This window comes from Leopardus geoffroyi, chromosome B3 (assembly GCF_018350155.1).
Source record: "Leopardus geoffroyi isolate Oge1 chromosome B3, O.geoffroyi_Oge1_pat1.0, whole genome shotgun sequence".
NCBI lineage: Eukaryota > Metazoa > Chordata > Mammalia > Carnivora > Felidae > Leopardus > Leopardus geoffroyi.
In genome coordinates this window covers 26,355,286-26,375,917 of record NC_059337.1, presented here as the reverse complement: position 1 = coordinate 26,375,917, position 20,632 = coordinate 26,355,286, and the positions used below count along the sequence as shown (strand labels likewise).

At 40.9% G+C, this 20,632-nt stretch overlaps 1 protein-coding gene across 4 annotated transcripts in view; it reads right to left on the bottom strand.

Annotated features, from left to right (window-relative positions):
• The window catches only part of GABRG3 (gamma-aminobutyric acid type A receptor subunit gamma3), a 725,624-nt gene that overhangs the window by 634,333 nt on the left and 70,659 nt on the right, over nt 1-20,632 (bottom strand). The window lies entirely within an intron of this gene.

Here is a 20,632-nt window from a genome sequence, read left to right as displayed (position 1 = left end):
TGTCTCTCTGACCCTCCTTTGCTCACTCTCTATCTCTCTCAAAATAAATAAATAAACATTAAAAAAAAAAAGAAGAAAGAAATGATACTTAAGAGCAAACTTTGCACACCCTGGTGGTTGATGCAGAAACCTACACTCTCTGTGGTGCCATCTGGTGGTTTGATAACCTGTGTCTCTTTATAGAGACTAAGGGCATTTTATCGCCAGGTAGGCAAAAGCTTTGCATATGGTTGCAAATCCTTTTACTTTGCATAATTACTTAACACTGTTTCAAGACTACAGTCTTGGAACACATGTCTTCTCTCTTGACTAAGAAATGAAAAAGGATATTTGCTAACATCTTCAGACTTCTTGACATGGTGAGAAACATGTACTTGGTTGATTCTAGACAGAATTTTAGCCTTCTTTTTGGGACTGGTCATGAGAATAAACACATAGCTACCTCTTCAGCAGAGCCAAAGAGGATGTGGAGTTTATTTGCCATATGCCCTGTTAATATCAGTTTTTAGACTAGATCCAGATGGTCTGAAAATAACCAGACATATTTATATCAACACAGCTTTGTATCTCTGACAACTGTGGTGCACGTTGCCAAGGAGGAAATGAAAGGGACTCAGTCCTACCAGGTGAGTCACCCCTGTGCATGTCACTACACATTGGGGACAAAGCCACCATGAGTGAGGACAGCAAAAGAAACACTACTGGGAATCTGGCTTTAGAAATTTTATAAAATAGTGATAAAGACTTGATTTGTGAATACATCCTCATTCCATATTTATTGAACTATATTTTCAAATTGGAATAAAGGTTGAAATTATCCCAGTTATCAATAGCAATTTAGAAATTATAGTCCAATATACTATTCATGTAACTTGTGGAGACTAATGTAGTGGTGGAGACTATTTGCCCACCAAAATCCATTCTCTCAATGTTCTATATAGTAGTGTTGCAGGTGGGAGGTATCTGATAAATAAGAACTTGTTTCATAGACTCCTTTCCAGCTGGTTGTAGCCCTGAGACTTTTCTCTCCCTGAGAGAAATTTGGACAAACAGAAGCGGAGAGTGTCCCCCCAAGCTCTGCAGTCACACGCTGGAAATGACCAGGAGCATGCACTATCAGTCTGCTTCCTGGCATGACTGAAGGACCAGAGCAGCCAACTAGCCTGAAATGTTTACTTCAGAATTCCCACATGAGAAACTTCTATTCTCCTCAGATGACTGAATTACTTGGAGTTTCCTGTTACAGCAGCTTAGTGCTCCCTAACCAACAAACCAAAGTCTAAATTTATTTTTATAGTTGCCATGGGATCACAAATTTATGTATAGGCTTCACAAATAGTTTTATTGGTGACAATGGTTGCATTTAGCCTAAGAGCTTTTCGAAAATACGTGAAATGGTAACTATGTGATAGGATGGAGTTGGTAGCTAATACCATGGTGGTGGTAATCATTTTGCAATTTATAAATGTATCAAATAAAACCATTGTACACCTTAAACTTACAGATGTTATGTGTCAATTATATCTCAATAAAGCGGGGGGGGGGGGATAAATACTGTAGCAATACAAAAGCAGTTAAAAAGCAATTTTATTTTCTACAAAATGGATAGTTACAGACAGTGCTAATTACTTATCACTTGAGAACAGGTCAATGAACATATTGGAATCTAATAGACTAAATTAGCCTTCATACCTACAAGGATACAATCAGACAGCACACCCCTCCAGTTATTCTGATTAGATATGAGATAGTGGCTCTCAGTTTCCATGACAGTAATTTGATTTTTTTTAAAGTATTTTGACAGCAAGAGATCAAAACAATTGACCATAAATGGACTTGTAGCCAGAAACTTTGGGATTCATAAATAAATTTCCCAAATGCAGACATACTGTAACTTCTGGGAGAGCATAGCATAGCTCATTTCCTGTTCAATAGATTTATCAGAACTTAGTCAAATTGAGGAATCAAATGATTCAGACTTATGCTGAGTTTTTTCACCCTAAAGCGTGCATCTAAAGCTTAAAAGAAAAAGCATACACAAAAGTCTTCTTCATCTTACCCATAGTTATTCAGTCAGATTCTGCATCTGTAATCCCACTGAATTGAGGACAGCTCTATCTGAGTATAAACTTTTACCACCCTCTGTTTTATTCTCAGATGCAGGGTAAACCTGGATACCAGACTTCCTAGCAGAAATCAACATCTCTATTGTTCTATTATGGCATACTGAAAATCTATGTGATCTGATGTCTTATCATTTTGAGTCATCATGGAAGTTGAATGAGATAAAACTAAGTTCAAATGCTGTCTTTGGAGATGGAGCAGATTAACACACTCTTCAATAAAAGTCCATGGCCTTCCTGTCCAACTGTTTGTAAGAATCTGCATGCCTCTTTGGCTTTGGGAAATATCCCTAAAATTCACCATGAACGTGAGTAAATAAAAAGGTTCCCAGTTGATGTCATGAGCTCTCATGCCATGCAACATATCTGACTGCACAGGGAGTCTAGAGCAAAGGCCTCCTGGCACTGCAATGGAAGCTGGATGTAATGATTTTCATTCTGGACATATGTGGAAACTTCTTATTTATTTTTTTGTCTCTAGGACTTCTTTTAGGCAAGTAAACTTGGATTTTCTGTGTTTGGATTAAATGGAAAATATCTTCAAGTCTATTTTCTTATTTTTGCCAACCAGTATTATAAATTTCCAAAGAATTAGTATGTGGTAAAATTCCTTTAAAACAATGCCACATTTTTACATAAGGATGGCATGAAGGGCATGCCCAAAGGGAGCATTAAAGATAATCTGGAGAGCAAGATTCACTTTCTCCAGCATCAGTGTTCTCTGCTGCCTGATCTTTTGAAACATCCTTTAGGATTGTGCAGCCCGGTAGATGCACAAGGCACAGACAGAGGAGCAAGCCTCACATGATCCCATGACACACCCTCTGGAATCCTTTTGTGTTAATAAACCTGTGACATTCTAGTTATTTATTTGCCATTTTCTCCTAAAAACCAAAAGCATAAATGACCATAGGTGTTGAAGCCTTCTTGTTAATTAGAATCAAAAAGCATTCTTTACTGGAACTATAAGAATAAAAGTTGTTTAATCCCATAAAATATTTGTCTGATTACTCATCCTAACTGGATTTATGCAAAAGACAAAAGACCCAGTTAGAAAACATCTTCATTGAAGTTTTCAGTGACTGCAGATTACAGAAAGCTGAAAGGTTTCTCACAGATCAGCTCACATCCATTTGCTACCAGGTCTGAGGGAAGGACTGCCCTTGCAAAGAACACTAGCAAAAAATAAAAATAAAAAAAATTAAAAAAAATTAAGAAAAAATGAAAAGGAACCAAGTACTGAATACTTCAAGGCATCCAGGGTTTTTCTTGCTGGATGGTTTTATTTTTCCATTTGGACAATGAATATAGAAGAGCACTGTCTACTCTAAACTCTTTATTTAGATCCTCAATACTTTAAAATAAGCAAGGAAAAGTACAGAGTCTGGAAAGTGGGAAAAATGGCCTACATTCTTATGGCATGTTTCTTTGAGGAAGGTTCAAGCACTTGTTGTATACACAGGAACTGAATGATCTACTGTTGCTTTTTCCTGATCAAAGTTTTGGGACTTAGGAGGAGTCAGTAAAGGAATCCAGAATAATATGCTAGAACCATTCTTGAAAATCCACATAATTTCAATTATTGCAATAAATATAACATAATAAAAACAACTCATTCACTCATCTCTCCCACCTGCATATCTATTTTTTTTCCTATTTGCAGTGGATGCCTCTGTGGTGGGGCTTTGGGGTTCCCATTCAGTCCATGCATAATGTGCCAGCAGATATGACATGTTGTACTTCCAAGTGAGGGCATCTCAGAATTGCACCCCATAAACCCAAGCATTATTCTACCACCAACACTGGATGACACATCTCACCTGTTTCCACGCACTGTGTTATCACCTTTGAGAACATCTTTGCTAATTCCCAGGGTGAATTTTGGTGAATTTTTATTTCAGCACCTAAAACAATGCCTGACCCAGAGAAGGCAGTCAGCATATATTTGTTAAATGAGTCACTTCCTTTGTTTACTGACTTAATACTTGTTTTGTATCTGTATTATCTATTTGTGATTCTTTTCTTGTATACATTGTACAAATATGTTTCCCAAGGGTGCCTGGGTGGCTAGTTAGTTAAGCGTCCAACTTCCGCTCAGGTCATTATCTCACAGTGAGTTCAAGCCCAGCATTGGGCTCTGAGCTGACAGTGTGAAGCCTGCTTGGGATTCTCTCTCTCTCACTTTCTCTCTCTGCCCCTCCCCTGTTCATGCTTTCTCTCTTTCTCTCAAAATAAATAAAGAAATATTTTCCCAGTACTTCTGGTGTGATGAAGGTTTATTTTTCCTTACTGACTTTTGAGAATGCTTTTATCTTCATTCTCAAACCTTTAATAATCTCTACCATCTAACTTTTCCATTGTCTCCTTTTGGTTTCCTAAATATATAATCATTTCATTAGCAAGTAATAATTTTAGAATTAATTGCCCCAAATTTTTCTTTTAATAGTTCATGTGACTTTTTTTATTGATTGATCTTAATATCTAAAAAATGTTATATTATAAAGCCAAGGGGAACTTGGGTAGCTGAGTTGCTTAAGTATCCAACTCTTGATTTTGGCTCAGGTCATGATCTCAAGGTTCATGAGATCGAGCCCCGCATGGGGTTCTTTGCTGATAGCATGAAGCCTACTTGGGATTCTCTCTCTCCCTCTCTCTCTCAAAATAAATATATACTAAAAAAAATTAAAATAAAGGCAGAAAGTTAGGGATGCCTATAGAGCAGGTGTCATAAAACTCTGATCTGTAAAGGTGTAGAGATCAAAAATTTCAGGCTTGCAGGACACAGAATCTATCACACATTCCTATTTTGTTTGGGAAGCTTTGTTGGTGTTGTTGCTACTGCTCTTCTTTTTCTTTTTTACAATCATTTAAAAATGTAAAGACTTAGCTTAGAAGAGAAAGAAGAAATAAGGAAGAAGGGAGAAGGAGGAGGAGAAAGAGGAGAAGAAAGAGGAGACACACACACACACACACACACACACACACACACACACACACGTTATATCTTGGCTCCATCTGGCCCATGGTCTTGCCCAGCTTCATGCATAGGTCTGACACCCTAGCTTTAAGGCTGACAATCATCCCACAGGGGGCAGGATGAGAAAGCTCAGGGTCACCATAGAAAAGGAACAGTATTTATCATTCTGTTTTTTGTAGTCAATCTCAATGATTACAAGTGTTTCCTTCTTTGTCTCACAGCTGAGACGTTTGCACTGCTGCATTTCCTTTGATCCAGAACCACTTTCAACCTGCCAAGAAGTCCTGGAATCTGCAGATGGTCCTCTCAATGTATACAGAGTTTTCTTTGCAACCATTGCCTTTTGTGTTAAGATTGATCTATATTTGTTATATACTACTGATGTGCAGTACTTTCTTGTCCTCACTAGCTTTCTGAACTAAGATTACAATAGTCACAGTAGAGTCACCACAAAATAAAATAGTATTACAAGGAGGGTGTGTTTCCACACACCAGCCAAGTTTTATAATTTTGAGAGTAGTGATGCTGAGAAAATCTGAAAAACCTGAATTTGACTCTGACATCTTATTTGGAGGAAATTCTTTGACAACTTTTATAATTTCTCTTAATGTTACTTGTTTACCTTGCATCTAAGTTTTACAATTTATTTTTCCCACAAATTGTCCATTTTATTTAGATTTTTAAAAATATTAACAGGGGCGCCTGGGTGGCGCAGTCGGTTAAGCGTCCGACTTCAGCCAGGTCACGATCTCGCGGTCTGTGAGTTCGAGCACCGCGTCGGGCTCTGGGCTGATGGCTCAGAGCCTGGAGCCTGTTCCCGATTCTGTGTCTCCCTCTCTCTCTGCCCCTCCCCCGTTCATGCTCTGTCTCTCTCTGTCCCAAAAATAAATAAACGTTGAAAAAAAATTAAAAAAAAATATTAACAAAAAATATATTACATTTTTTTTTAATTATCGGCTAATCTGTTTGCTAAATCTTTTCAACCATTCTTTTATTGGTATTAGATTTCTTGTGTTGTGGAAAGAGTAAGAACAAAGTGGTCTGCTATATGCAGATTTTTGCAGCACTGGTATGATATATTAAGAAGGTACAAGAGAGGAGCACCTGGGTGGCTCAGTTGGTTAGGCATCCAAGTTCAGCTCAGGTCATGTTCTCATGTTTTGTGAGTTCGAGCCCCACTTTGGGTTCTGTGCTGACAGCTAGGAGCCTGGAGCCTGCTTTGGATTCTTTGTCTCCCTCCCTCTCTCTCTCTCTCTCTGCTCCTCCCCTGCTCATACTCTGTCTCTGTCTTTACCTCTCTCTCTCTCTGTCTCTCCCACTCTCTCAAAAATAAATAAATATTAAAAATTGTTTAAAAAAGAAGTTACAAGAGAAATGATGTGTCACACACTTGGGATTTTCTATGATTAACCAGGCTTTTATCCTCCACAGGTGGACCACAGAATGCTGAGTTTTTCCTCCCTCCCTCAAGTTCCACATTCTAAGGCCTCAAAGCCTGAGGGCCGAGTCCTTCCTCATGACCTGGTCTCCATGCTAGGCAAGGAAGTGAGAAATTTCCTCTCAAGACAGCCAGAAATGTCATGATCAAAGTAACCCACTGCCCCAGGAGATGAAGAGCAAGGTTAGTCCATTTCAGGAATCTCCTTAGGGCGAAACAAGGCAATAAACCTTTGTTCCTACCAGACATGACATTTTCATGCCCTTCCCTTTTGTCAGCAAAGGAAATAAGACTAAGTGACAGATATTATTCAAGAGAACAGCATTTTTTAATTCATTATATATAAAAAAATAGTGCCAATTCACTATGGTTTGTACTTTGGATGTACTTTTGGAGGATATGGACTCAATAAAAAATTCAATAAAACTTTTTGTTGCTTAATTTCACGTATCAACTTGCCTGGGCTAAGGGATGCCAGATACCTGTTAAAACACTGTTTCTGGGTATGTCTGTGAGGGTGTTTCCAGAAAAGATTATCTTATGAATTGTAGGCTGAGTAAAGAAGATCCACCCTCATCAATGCAGGTGAGCACAATCCAATTCATCGAGGATCTCAACAGAACAAAAATGAATTAGAAGAGTGAATTTACTCTCTTTTTAAACTGGGACATCTGTCTTCTGCCCTATGACATCGGTGCTCTGGGTTCTCAAATTTAGACTGGAACTATATCACCAGCTTTCCTGGATCTATATTTTACAGATGACAGATTATGGGACTTCTCAGCCTCCATAATCATGTGAACCAATATGAAGGATTGGTACACACTTGTCTCTCTCTCAGTCTCTTTCTCTCTCTTTCTCTTTCTCCTATTGGTTGTTTCTCTGAAGAACCCTGACTAAAAGGAACGGATTTCTTCTGAAGTTCTAAAACCACAAGTAAAACTAAGAATGGAGGATGCAGGTCTAATCCTTACCTAGAATGATTAAAGACAGGAGAATCAAGAATTGTAGTTGTCTAGATTTCATAGCTTTGGAAGCCCATTGAGTTTAGGGGACAGGTAGGAAGAAAAATGCACATAATAAATGTATATAATTTGTGACTTGCATCCTGCTACCTAAACACATCTGGTTGCACCTAGACTTTGTGCAGCATTTATTTGCTAGAAATTATCAACAGCTAAAAATAGACATTTAACAATATTTGAATCATTTTTCTTTCATCCTACATAGTGGATGGATGTCTTAACTTCCTCATATGAATTAAAAAACTATCAAATTTGGAAGAGTAGAATCACTGTATTAAACATTATGTTGTAAGAAAATTATGTACACTCTCAGTGATATTATCATACATAACTTATCAACCAGTAGTAATATTTTATTACTATGGCACATTACAATTTCATTATAATTATAAATTATTATTTTACAGTTTTTAAAATAAACACTAATTGATAAAATATTACAATTAAATAGAAACACCTTGTAAAAATGATGTATTGTCATCAATTTGAAAATAAAAACACATTAAGTATGAAAATAACCAACATTAGGAAGTCTGAATCTTAGAGTTTTAACTCAGCAGATCTACATTACTTTGTTTTACTTATCTGAGGAAATCTTGCTTTCCTTATCCAAGAACAGTTTTACTGTTAGTAAAATTCATACATTCTCTTAAGATCCATTGTAAGACAGTGCTTTATCCTAAATACAGCAGAAGGAGGATGGAATGATGCATCCCCTCCAAGGAGATGGGTGGAGGAAAACAGTGTGCCATCATAGCCCAGATGGAGAAACCTGCTCAGGCTGGCTGGAGCTCTTAAGGCTTATGTTATGGCTGAGCCTGCCCCTGCTCCAGGGGATGGAATGGAGTGTCATGTGAAGTCAACACTGCTGATCTAACGGCCTAAGAGATAGAGCTTCCCATATAAGAACATAAGGAGAAGGCAACAGTATGTTTCTTATATGTCCCATATAAGAACATAAGGAGAAGGAAAATGCAAATTCATTCTTTCATACAGAAATAAAACAGTGAAGTTTTTTTTTTTCTAAAGCTAATCTCTTTCTGTGTTATCCAAGCACAAATGGATGCTAATTGAGTTCATGCCCCTTACAGAGACTAAATTTCACTTAATCTGCAATATACACAGGTATTAGAATTGACAAGCGCACCACAAATTACATTTGAACCATCTTACTCTTCCAAAATACTCTTGCTTCATCTCTGCTTTTGAAAAGACCCATCTCAGAACAAGAGAGAAGAACTCACTTATTACAGGTCTTATTCAACATACAGAGAGCATTACAAGTACTTGGAGTGATTATCTCATTAACTCACAATCAACCCGTCCATAACAGCATTTAAAAAATACAAAACAGAGACTCAGGGAGGGCACACGAGAGTCCTGGATACAGTCACTCCTGGACTCCTTGCCTTCCAGACCCCTTTCCCCTCATCCTCCCAACTAAAACTCCTCCACACCCAGCTCTCCTGAGTGCCAGCAATTTGCACATTTCACTCACCCTTTTCACTTTTCTTTGAAGGAGTAACTACTAGTTAATTTACGTGCAATATCTGGTACACTTATAAATTTATATGATAGATGTTTTGTTGTGTCCACTTTTCAAATATGGAAATAAACATGATATTCAATCACTGAGAGTTAGAATGTGAGCCCTGATTTGTCTTACTCCATGGCTGACAATTGTCATCTCAGTGTCTTTGTAGTGCACTGTGCAGGTATCTCAACCAACCACATGTGTGGCTTTAAACTATTATAGTTGGTCCCAATTCAGGTGAGTGATTGGCAAGCTTCCTGGGAAGGAAATGAGCTGCAAATTAGAAACTATAAGATTAGAAATTGGAGGGGCACCTGGGTGGCTCAGTTGGTTAAGCATCTGACTTTGGCTCAGGTCATGATCTCACTGTTCATGGTTTCGAGCCCTGCATAGGGCTCTATGCTTAAACCTCAGAGCCTGGAGCCTGCTTTGGATTCTGTGTCTCTCTCCCTCTCTGCCCCTCCCCTGTGCATGCTTTCTCTGTCTCTCAAAAATAAATAAACATTAAACAACAACCAAAAAAAAAAAGAAATTGGAAGACACTGATACAAAGAGTGTGAATAGCCACTAGCTATTCTAGAAAGCTGGTAGGTCTTTCTAGAAGATTTTGAAATTGTATAACTGCATAATATTTTTCACAGGTGATGCTCTAATTTGTGGGATTACAGGCTGTGTAACCATGTCAAGTGAAACAAACCCACTACTTGAAGGTACAGATTCACTGGAAGATGGGCTGCTTCCACAATTTGTGGGCCCCAGTGCACAATGAAAATGCAGGGCCTCCTGGTCAAAAATTAATAAGAATGTGAAGATCGTGACACGAGTGTTAAACCCATGCAGGGCACCATGTGCCTGCATAGGTGCTCACCCATGTAGCTGCCCTGCAAATGCAGCTTGATGCTTCTCATCAGTCTCTGACTTCCCAGTCTCTGACATCTGTGTTCTTTCTCTAGTGTCTGAGTGCAGACTTCCTCCAACAGGTTATATGCCCCACAAAGATATACAGAGCCTGGGCTATGATGACCACTGGGTGCAGGGGCCTTGAGGCTCATGGAGGAAAGTCAGGGAACTGACTATAACAGAAGAATCCCAAGGGTCATAAAATAAAGTAGAGGAGACAGATGGGGGAAATGGACCATCTCATCAAGATGTTCAGGAGGTGAGATATACACTTTGTACAGATATAGGACAGAGAGTTAGAAGGACCAAGTCTTGAGGCTGGGGACAGCAGAGGGGCAGGGGAGATACAACCAGAGGAGGCAGGTGTTGGAGGGACAGAGCCCAATGCTCTTGGCTAATCCCAGGGCTTGAGCTTCACCTGGTTGGAGGATTCTGAGCCCAGGGGTGCCACTACCTGGCAAGCACACAAGTTATATCATGGTGACAGTGATTAACACCCCACGTCTATGGGGGTATATTTAAATTCAGGGTGACAGGTGATAATTTAAGAGGAAGATATCTTTCTTTTTAAAGGAGAATTGCAATGCCAGCTCTCAGGGAGCCAACTGATGTTATGATTTCATGATTTTATATTAACATGAATGGCAGTCTCAGGAGACTGAAACCTGCATCTTTTTCTCAGAAAGCTAAAATCCTCATGTTTACTACCATGGGACTGGGTGGGGGAACAGAAAGAACTGGGATTCTGGTGGCTGTACCTGCAGTCCTCATGGAGGGGCCACACTCACTTGGACTCTCTTGAGCTTGCAGTCTCCTCTGCTCTCCAGGGCACATTCCCAGAGTACTCCACTTCCAGGGCTAGATTAACTCCTTGTGGCCTTTCTAAACGTATGTCTGTTTAGGCTTCTGCTCACAAGGTCTGGCACAAGGGCATGGAACTTGGAGTTTATGAGGTTTTCCCAGAGATTCTGATGTCCGTGATTGGTCCACTGGGATCACCAAGTCCAAAGGCTCTGCATCAGAGGGTGGGCTGGCTCTGAAACCATGCCAGCGCCCACTCTCAGGAAGAGAGAGAGGCTTGGTTTCTAGGCCCTCAGCTGAGTAATGAGAACCTGAGAGGCATAAACTTTACTCCCAGGGTCAGTGAGGATGCAGCCCTTGGGCAGTCATCTGCAGGCCTTTTGCCAGAGCCTCCTCCTAGGCTAAAGCAGAATACACCCCCCCCAGGTGGGGCCCCACTTTGCCCCTGCTGGGGTATCAACTCAGCCCTCCCATACAAAGTAATAACTCTGTTTGTGTTATCACTTTACTAAATATAAATGAGCTGTGCTTGATTCATTTGCTTGGACCCCCCATTCACTGGTTTCTCTAATTTTCTGTAATTCAGTTGTTTCACAAATTAAATTCTTATTCAGGTTCAAAACATTTAGCAAAATGACCTCTAATTAAAACCTAATAGATCCAAATAAAGATAAAGTACAATTAAGTGTTGTCTCCTAGGCTGAGGTGATCCATCTTGACTCCACTTTTAGCCCACAAATAGATTTATAGTGCTTCTCTCAGATCAGCAAAGTCAGTAGCAGCCCAACAGCATATTCAATAATATTTCCAGCTTGTTTCTTTTAAAACAGAGCCTGATCATGACCCTCAAAATCTAAAATTGTTTTTTATGCTTGTGAAGTATAAATTTGAAAAACTTAAAACTCTGTATTGCCAAATGTATTTCAAGTATTGAAAATTCCCTTTTCCATATTCAATAATTGGAATGTCAGTATATATGGAACCACCTTTGTCCTTCAGCTGAATGCTTTCAAGTGCAACAGACATATGAGAACCAAGAATCATGAACACATATCTGATTTGTATAATTAATTATGCTATGACCTTGGGGCTCCCTCTAAGCCAGGCTGTGGACACATCTTTGGTCATCAAAATGATAGTCAGTTCCTGAGAACTACAGTAATGGAAGTGCTGGGCCTCATTCTTCTTCAGTGAGTCTGCAGATAATCATGATGACCTGTGAGAATGCTATGTATCCTTTACATAAGTGTGTACCTCTGGACTTTTTATTCATCAATAAGTTTGGTGATGTAAGAAACACAAGACTGGAAAGTCTCACTGAGTACATAGACACTTGACCACAATATTCCTTCAGAGAAAAACCACCTAACAATGCCCAATATGCTGGATTTTAAATGAACGTGTGGTGGTTTATCTCTGGAAAGCAAGCGAGCATGAGCAGTTATGCAACTAGCTGAGTAAGCAACTGATACCATATGGTCCCACTGAAGACATTATCCTATGTTGTCTTTCACTGTCTCAGGGTTTTAAAGAGAAGTCACTGAAGAAAGATTTCAAACAAAATATACAAGACAAGAAAGACATATAAGTATAGCCATGATTAACAGTTGAGTTTGTGTATAATTCTTCATGAAGACATCATATTATTCTAAGTATTTGTGAGCTGCAGATGTGCCTGATGATATTCTACCTCCACAAGAAGGCTGCAAGACAAAGGTATAATGAATGTTCTCTTCCATTCCTGGATCAGAACAATATTATAAAACCATGTGCCTACTTTCTAACCTCCAAAAAACACTCCTCCCATACCAAAGAACAATAAAACATGAACATGAGATGGCTTTGAATTTGGAGTTCAAAGAATATCCTGTCAATATGTTAGAGAGAAAAATTAAGTATGAAGTATCAGTTTTCTCCTATAACACAGAACTGCAAACCAAAGACTCATGAGGAAACAGCATGTATTATAAAGACATGTGACCTATCTGCCTCACCTTTATATACACCCTGTTTCCTTGTCAGTCTTTGGTTTGCAGTTCAGAGTGCATAGCAGTTAGAAACACAGCAAAGGAAGTTTTGCGGCTGTCTTCCCACTGCTGGAGAATACAGGAAGAGGCCACAGAGACACTGAGGAGAAGAAATAATTTATTAAAAATAAAAGGACTCAGGGAATGCCTCCCAGCTCCCTGTCATCATTCTACACTCTGAACTTTCTATAGTTCTTGAGTCAAGCTAACATTCACAGCCCCTCTCCACTGCATTGACACAGCAAACATATTTAGCATCACCATTTGTTTACAAAGGCATTGAAACTCTGCTCCAAAGTTAGCCAAGGTTTCTCAAGAAATTAGAATTAATTGGCCCATTGGTGAAGATGGAGGTTTGCTGTAAAGTGAAGGGAAAGCCACTCTGCAGAGTGCACACTGCATCTGGAGTGGACAGACCTGGCCATGGGTCTCAGGCCAGGGTCTAACTGCACTTGGTTCCCTGTCTCTGAAAACATGCTGGTAATACTGACCTCATAGGGCTCTGTGAGGACTAAATGAGATAATTTGGGTAAATCATTTGGTGGATGTTGGGAACTCAGTAGATGCTAGTTCCCTTCTCTTTTTCCTTTCATTGAACGTACATCTGCTTTTGAAAAAGCAAAGTAGTGTGATAGATGACATCCCCTGATACCCAGCAATTTCAGCAGATTTATGGTTTTGTGTTCTAGCCAAAAGCTGTTTAAATTGATTGTTGCCAAAGCATATATCACCTCATTCATTCCAAATAGTTTATCTTGCAGTAGACACTAGGTGCACTCCAGAAAGAGGAAATGGATAAAGGAACTATTAGGCTGAGTGCAAACCAATAAGGATGGAGCATAGGGTAGTAACTTTCTCAAGTCCGTTCTGTTGATCAGAGTTGGTGAGATGTTTTGCCCTTCTTGCATTTTCCAAGCAGCGCTAAGCACGAGCCCTTTATGCCTGCTGTTCTTCCTGTTCAGGATGCCTGATGCCAACCTTAAGCCTCCCACTATCTGCTCCCCTGGCGTTTCTCAACTTATCTCTTAAATTCTCACAAGTTCCTCAAGAAATCCTCTGATGTCTCTGATCCAGGTCAGCTCTGTTAAAACATCACTTCAAAGTTGCTCACCTCAACTTGTGCAACAATCTGTTTCAGTGGTTATGTGAATTCATGACTGCTATACTTTACAGGACTTGTCGCCTTGATTTCAGAGTCTGCATCTAGTTTTGCTCCTAGCACAGTGACTGACTCAAAGCAGGTGTGTGGTCATCAGCTTCTAAAAGAGCTCCCCAAATCTCCTCTTCCTGCCATTATAGCCCTTGAGGATATCCCCACCTTTCCTGTGGGTTGGACCTAATGGTATGCTCCTGCTGAACAGAATATATCAGAAGTGATGGGGTATGACTTCCAGATTAGATTATAAAAACTTGCCTCTTATGTACCTAATCTCTCTTCCCCCAATCTTCCTTCTCTCTTCCTCCTTTCCTTCCTCCTTTCCACCCTTCCTTCCTTCCTTCCTTCTTTCCTTCTTTCCTTCCTTCCTACCTCCCTTTCTTCCTTCTTTTCTTCCCCCCTCCCTCCCTTGTTTCTTTCCTTCCTTCCTTCTTTCTTTCCTTCCTTCTCTCCTTCCTTCCTCACTCTATCTATGGCTTCTCTCTAATAAAACCAGCTGCACTGTGGAGAGGCTTGTGTGGCAAGAAATGCAGGAGGCTCTGGCAAAGGCCCAAGTCCAACAACCAGTGAAGAACCAAGCCCTGCCAACAGCCACATTAGTGATGCTGGAAATGGATTCCTCCCAAGTCAAACTTTGAGATGACTGCAGGTCTGGCCTCATTTGCAGCCTGTGAGAGATCTTAGAGCTGAGATGCCAGCCAATCATGTCCAGATTTCTGACCATAAAAATTATGAGACAAGAAATGTGCCAATTTAATTCACTGTTAAGATAACATATTACAAAGCAATAGTGAGCCACCATACTCAACTGTATACTCCTGACCTGATGGAGAAATACATATTTACATCCAAGCAGCAAGGGGGAAAATGTGGTGTTTTTCTGAACTGTAGAAAAGTGCAATAGGCCACCAAATTCAATGCAATCAACAATTCTTCCTGAGATTTGTTGAAGAAAGCATTATTAAAGAAGTAATAGATGTTGGAGTTGAGCTGAAAACATGGAAATCATTTGTCTGGGCAGGGAGAAGCACTCAGAATGTGGAAGAAACATATATAAGCTAGTCAGATTCAGGTGAAGCAAAAGATAGTTTGGGGTCAGTTTCTAGGTCCTGCATTTGCAGGCTTATGACTGAGTACAACACACAAACCTACAGAGAGAAAGTCAACAGTGATATTTGGTAAGTATCTAACAGACATGTGGACCAGGCTTTATGATTACACCAGAGAGTCTCCTGCCCAGCCTTGAGTGATGACAGAAGACTGCTCAGGAGGAGAACAGTAAGAGTTACATAGGCAAATAGAGGGACTGAGAGCATTCTCTGTGGAAGCAATGACACCAGCCAAGGTACAAAGTCCCATAAACCTTGTAAAGAATCTGACATCCATGGCAAGGAGTTTGGAGCTGAGCCTGGAAGCATTGCTCACATTGAAAGAATGTGAATAGGTAGTCATGAGGAGTAGCTGGGATGCCCCAGGCCAGGGAGCCTTCTGCAGTGTCATGCCAGCAAGACTTGGTAATGTGCCAGCAGGTGAAAGGGAAAGCAGGCGCCTGGCAATGGTAGCCAGGGAAGGTTAGCCAGCTGCAATCACACAGCCACATGAAAGGGCAATGGGGCTCCCTAAAACATTTTTCAGTAGAGGCCTGGCCAGCTCACTTTGTGCATTTTGGAGGGTTCCTCAGCAGCCATGTACATGAAGGATAGAAGAGGAAGCAGCTAAAGTCAGGAGCAGCAGGAGGGAGCTGCAGAATTCTAGGTAAGGGATTTTCAGACTGGGTTCTATGGAGCCCAGGAGGCAGGTGGCTCCCTGAAGTTGTGGGAGGGTCCAAGTGGCATGGCTCCAGTTTCATCCTCCTACTTGACTCAGAGAAGCTCCAACATCCAACCATTTTATATATTTCGATTCTGTGTAAGAATTTAGGAAGTAGTGATGGGGAGGTTGTGCAGCTATTCTATTGAAATTCTCTAGTTCAAGTGAAAAATCAATGAAGAATGATTTATTCCAACAGCAGTGAGAGTGGGGATGCAGAGGGTACCAACCAGGGTAGTCCTTTGCATCAACCTAGGCCACCTGGGTGCTGCATCCTCACAGACAGATGTGGTCTCTAAGAACCTCATTCACTGAGGTCAGCTTTGGCTTTCTGCCTCAGTTTCCTCTAAAGAAATCAAACACCACAAAATAAGACCCAAAACAGGAGACCTGGTTTGCATGTAGTAGAGGCTTGTTTTAAATGATGTTATTCTTCCTTCATGGATATGAAGACCTATCAGAGGACTTCCTGTACCACATTAAAGGCCAGATCAGCTCTACCAAACAGGAACTGCAGTGACCTAAGTCCTTGGACTGAGCACTTTTCCTCTCACTATGCCTTCCTGTGGATGCAGAGATAAGTTTAGAGCTCTGACTCCATGCTGATAGCATCACCTGTCTAGCAATCCTAATGACAATACATATTTGAAAAGTAAAAGACACAAGATCAAAGATGATTCTGACTCTGCCTATTTGTTTTGACTGGCTGATTTTGTGAATGAATATGCTGCTAACAATATGGAAACCAAGAAGCAGAAGTTTGGGTTGACAAGTTAGGATGTTTAATTAAGAATCTCTGAATGAAAAGTAGTTACTAGAGAGCCACACAAGATATAGGAATAAGTCAGAAATCATTCCTACAGCTTAGGCTATAAAAACCTCATAAAATGCTCAAATCATAGAATTGTTAAATTAAGGACCACCGTGTGTATATAGTGTATTAGTGCATATAGCATCTAACGTTCTCTCCAGTAGTTGTTAGTCTGTCCAGCACTGCTTGACAGAGAGGGATTTTCAACAAATATAGTCTACAGATGTTCCTTAAATACTGGATACTGGAAGAGTTTCACCCACCAGTGCACCTGACAGAGAGGTCAGCTCCTTACAGAGAAGGGGTCTTGCTGGTCAATTTCATCAAAACATAGTTATTCAGAGAAGACTGGACAATTCCAGAAGGAGAAAGGGAAACTGAATTCACAGGGTCACTTTTTTATCTCATGTATATTCCTTTTAAAAGCTTAAACCTTAATTGCTTTCCTCATTCAAATGTCTTTCTTGAAATCTCTTATAATTTCCCCTTTGTGTCATTGGCTCATGAAATCATATGACATTTACTTTAGAAGAGACCAGAGAGGACCCCACATGCATGTTTATTCTCCCCAACAATGCCCCCAGAACCATGGCTTTCATGGGGCACTTCAGTGACCTGGGAGCAGTCGCCTCTGCCCTTTGGGAGAGAAGGTGCAACAGGCCTGCCTCCAAGGCCCAGCCATTCTTTCCATTCCAGTTCTGTACTGTCACAGAACTTCAGGTGCTCTTGGGTGGACAAAGAAAGAGTGGGCAGTGTGGTTCTTGTAGATTAGAACGTGTCTCAGGATCCTCCCAGTCCTGGATGGCTGCCTGGCAGCCTGAAGGCAGTGAACTCAGCAAATGGTGCTGGATAAGCTGGATGTCCATTCTGCCTGGACACTCACTTCATCCTAACTGGCCCTGTTCTACTCTACTGCCATGAGCTGCAGAGGCAGCACCAAGTGCAGAGACATGAGTAGTGGAACAGCTGTACCACCAAAGCAAAAACTTGGCAGAGACAGCAAGGAAAGGAGAACTAAGATGAACAAAGAAAGGATGGCAGAAGCACAAAGGAGGAGGAAAGTGTCTAAATAAGGAAGAACTTTCTGGGAAGATAAAACAAGAAGCAGACTCTCTTAAGTAAGTGGCTAAAAAAGTCTAAGGGAACTCCATGATGGGAATTTTTCAAGACTGGTCTAGCGTTAAGACACCTATATTTAAAAATACCTTCTCTTTAATTTCAGAGTTGAATTAATTCTTAATATTCATAACATCATTTCCACTTTGAAGATTATTTTCTTACAACTGACTTTCACAAACCTGTACACATTTATTAATCCTCTTCTATGTGCACAGAACCCTGGAAAATCAAAGCAAGAGACAAAAAAAGAACAGTTCCCAACGACTGAACTGAAGAAGCAGTTAAAAATGTTAGGGGTCATACATACATTCAGCCAATAGGTATATGAAGAAGCATGACCTGAGTGACACAATTGAGAGTTCTCATTTGTGTTTGTTTTTGTTTATTTGTTTTGTTTGTTTTTTGTTTGTTTGTTTTACTGCAACAGTAGCTGCAGAAAGAATCAACTAAATGGTAGTGGTGAAGTGTCTTCTGGAGTGTGGGAGCCTTGATGAGTGAATGCAATCTTTACAGAAAGAAAAATTGGATAGTCATTCCAGGAGAAGAACAGGATGAGCAGAGACATGCGCTAGGAAAGGGAAATTGGGGGTGTTAGTTCAGCATGCCTGGAGCATCATGTTTCTGGGAGTGCAGTGGGTAGTGAGTCTGAAACAGGCTGGAGGCAAACTGCACAAGAGCCACAGTGCTGGCTGACAAGCCTTTATTCTACAGGCATCTGGGATCCATACAAGGCATTCCAACAGAAGAGCAGTGAACTGAGACCCACGTCTAGGTACAAGTGAGGCATCTGTGTGAAGGCAATGTGGGAAGGAAAGAATACTGTATACAGGAAAGCCAATCAGGAAGCTGAAGTAGCCCAGTAAAACAGGTTGAGAGCCTGAAGACAGAGCAGAAAAAATTAAAGATACAAATGAAAATAGTTTCTGCAGCAAAGTTCCAGGGAGCAGAAGGAGAGCTGTGAATGTAGGAAGGAGAAGGGCAGGATGTGACTGAGGGAGCCCATGAAGAGCCCCTCCCAGGGCTCGCCTGGATGAGAAGATGATGGGCAGGCAGAAGAGAGGCCAGACAACAGTTGCTGGAGCCTAGGATGCATCAAGGAGTAGGAACGATGACAGCCTCCAAGAAAACAAGGTGTTCTTTGTTGCCACCTGCAGTCCTGGAAGCACAGGGGGAAAGTGTGCCACCTTCTCTAAAGGTTGGCCTCACTCAGTCATCTCCATATTCCTCACAAATGAGGAAGATAAAATATGCACACCTTTCTCTCTTTCTCTGGACATTTCCTGCCACCTCTGCACCTATGCTCTGCCCTTGCAAGCACCAAACTCCAAGCACTCCTGAATGTCCACACTGCATTGTTCACATCCCTCACATCCTGATACTGGGGCGAATGTGGTGGTCACTCCAAAGTGGGAAAGTTATCAACTGGTTTCCTGAGGCTTCTACTGTCAAGGCCATTCTTCTGGTCCAACCCTGGCCACCAGGTGAGGTTGGCAGTGTAAAAGCAGACTGCTTTTTCAAGAAAAGGGGGAGAACAGTGACAAAGCACCATGACCCAATGGTAGTGGGCACATCTGCAATGGAACAGGGCCATTGAGAAGGAGGACACTTTCTTCGGTGACCATAACCAGTATTCATGGTACTCTTTCACTGCAAAGGAAATGTCTGGGTCTGGGGAGTGGTAAGACCTTGGTATAGAATGTCATGACTAAGTGGAGCCCTGAACACAGTGTTCATATTTTATTCATATTATTCCATGTGGTTTCTGTATACTTCAGGAAATTCCTGACCACACAATGTAAGTTGCTTCCATTATAGCCGATTTGAAATGATGTTTGTGGTTATTTCTAGGAAAGAAAAAGTACCAGAATGTCAGATTCTTTAGTAGGGAAATAATCCCTAGTCATAGCATTGTGGTTTTCAGGAAAATGATGTTTAACTGTGAACATGATTTTGAACTGCAGCATCTCTTTCAAGAATCTAAATCATTCTAGTAATTTAAAATGACTGAACTGTACCTGGAAAGAACCACAGGTGAACACATTTCTCCTCATTTTCTTCTCTATTATGGGTGTTGTTGATTCTCCCCTTCCAACTGATTCAGTGAGGCTAGGCACACACATACTTATCTGGTTAAGATAATCTAACATAGACACATGCCCAGCATCATAGCAGGTACTGTAAGAGGCACAAGAATGAGAAAGCAGCCTATAACTCTGGGCCTCTAAAACCTAGATTCAATGGAAAAAGGTGTGCACTTCCAGTCAACACCAGTATTTAGTGACCCATGCCTGGTATTGTGCAGGCACTAGGGTTTGTTAGTGAAAACGATGCTAAGGATCCTGCCTTCCAGAACTCATATCCCTAAATATTATCCCTGCTATTCTGTTCGCAGAGTGCTTCATCCATTCTATCTTTCCTCCACATCACCCCACTCACCAACTTCAAGTCTACTCTGAATCATACATATGTCCTAATCAGGGGATGACAGACACACAAATCCATGCCCTGGAGGACTTCTGAGTCTCATTGGATGTGAAAACAAGTGGTTATCCCTTTTACGGAGGTGTTCTGGCCACAGCAATTATAAGGGTGCCAAAACACAGGATGTTCACTTTGAGCTTTGGATTTACAACCCCTGCAGATCTCACTCCAAGTATGAAATGGGGCATAGTGGCCAGGATGAGCTAACACCAGTGGCTGCCACTCAGGCAGGAGGAGGGGGGACTGCCATTCCCCCTTCTGCATAAGCCCATCTCAGCCAAGGGTCATATACAGTGGACACCTGTATATGGACACCTTCCTTGCCCACCTAGGGAGCCTCATTGCCCGTGAGCTGAGAACAGCTGCCAGCCTGATCACAAGCCCCAGCTATGGCTCTTGCTGAACCAGTGAATAGCTTGGTTTCTCACAGT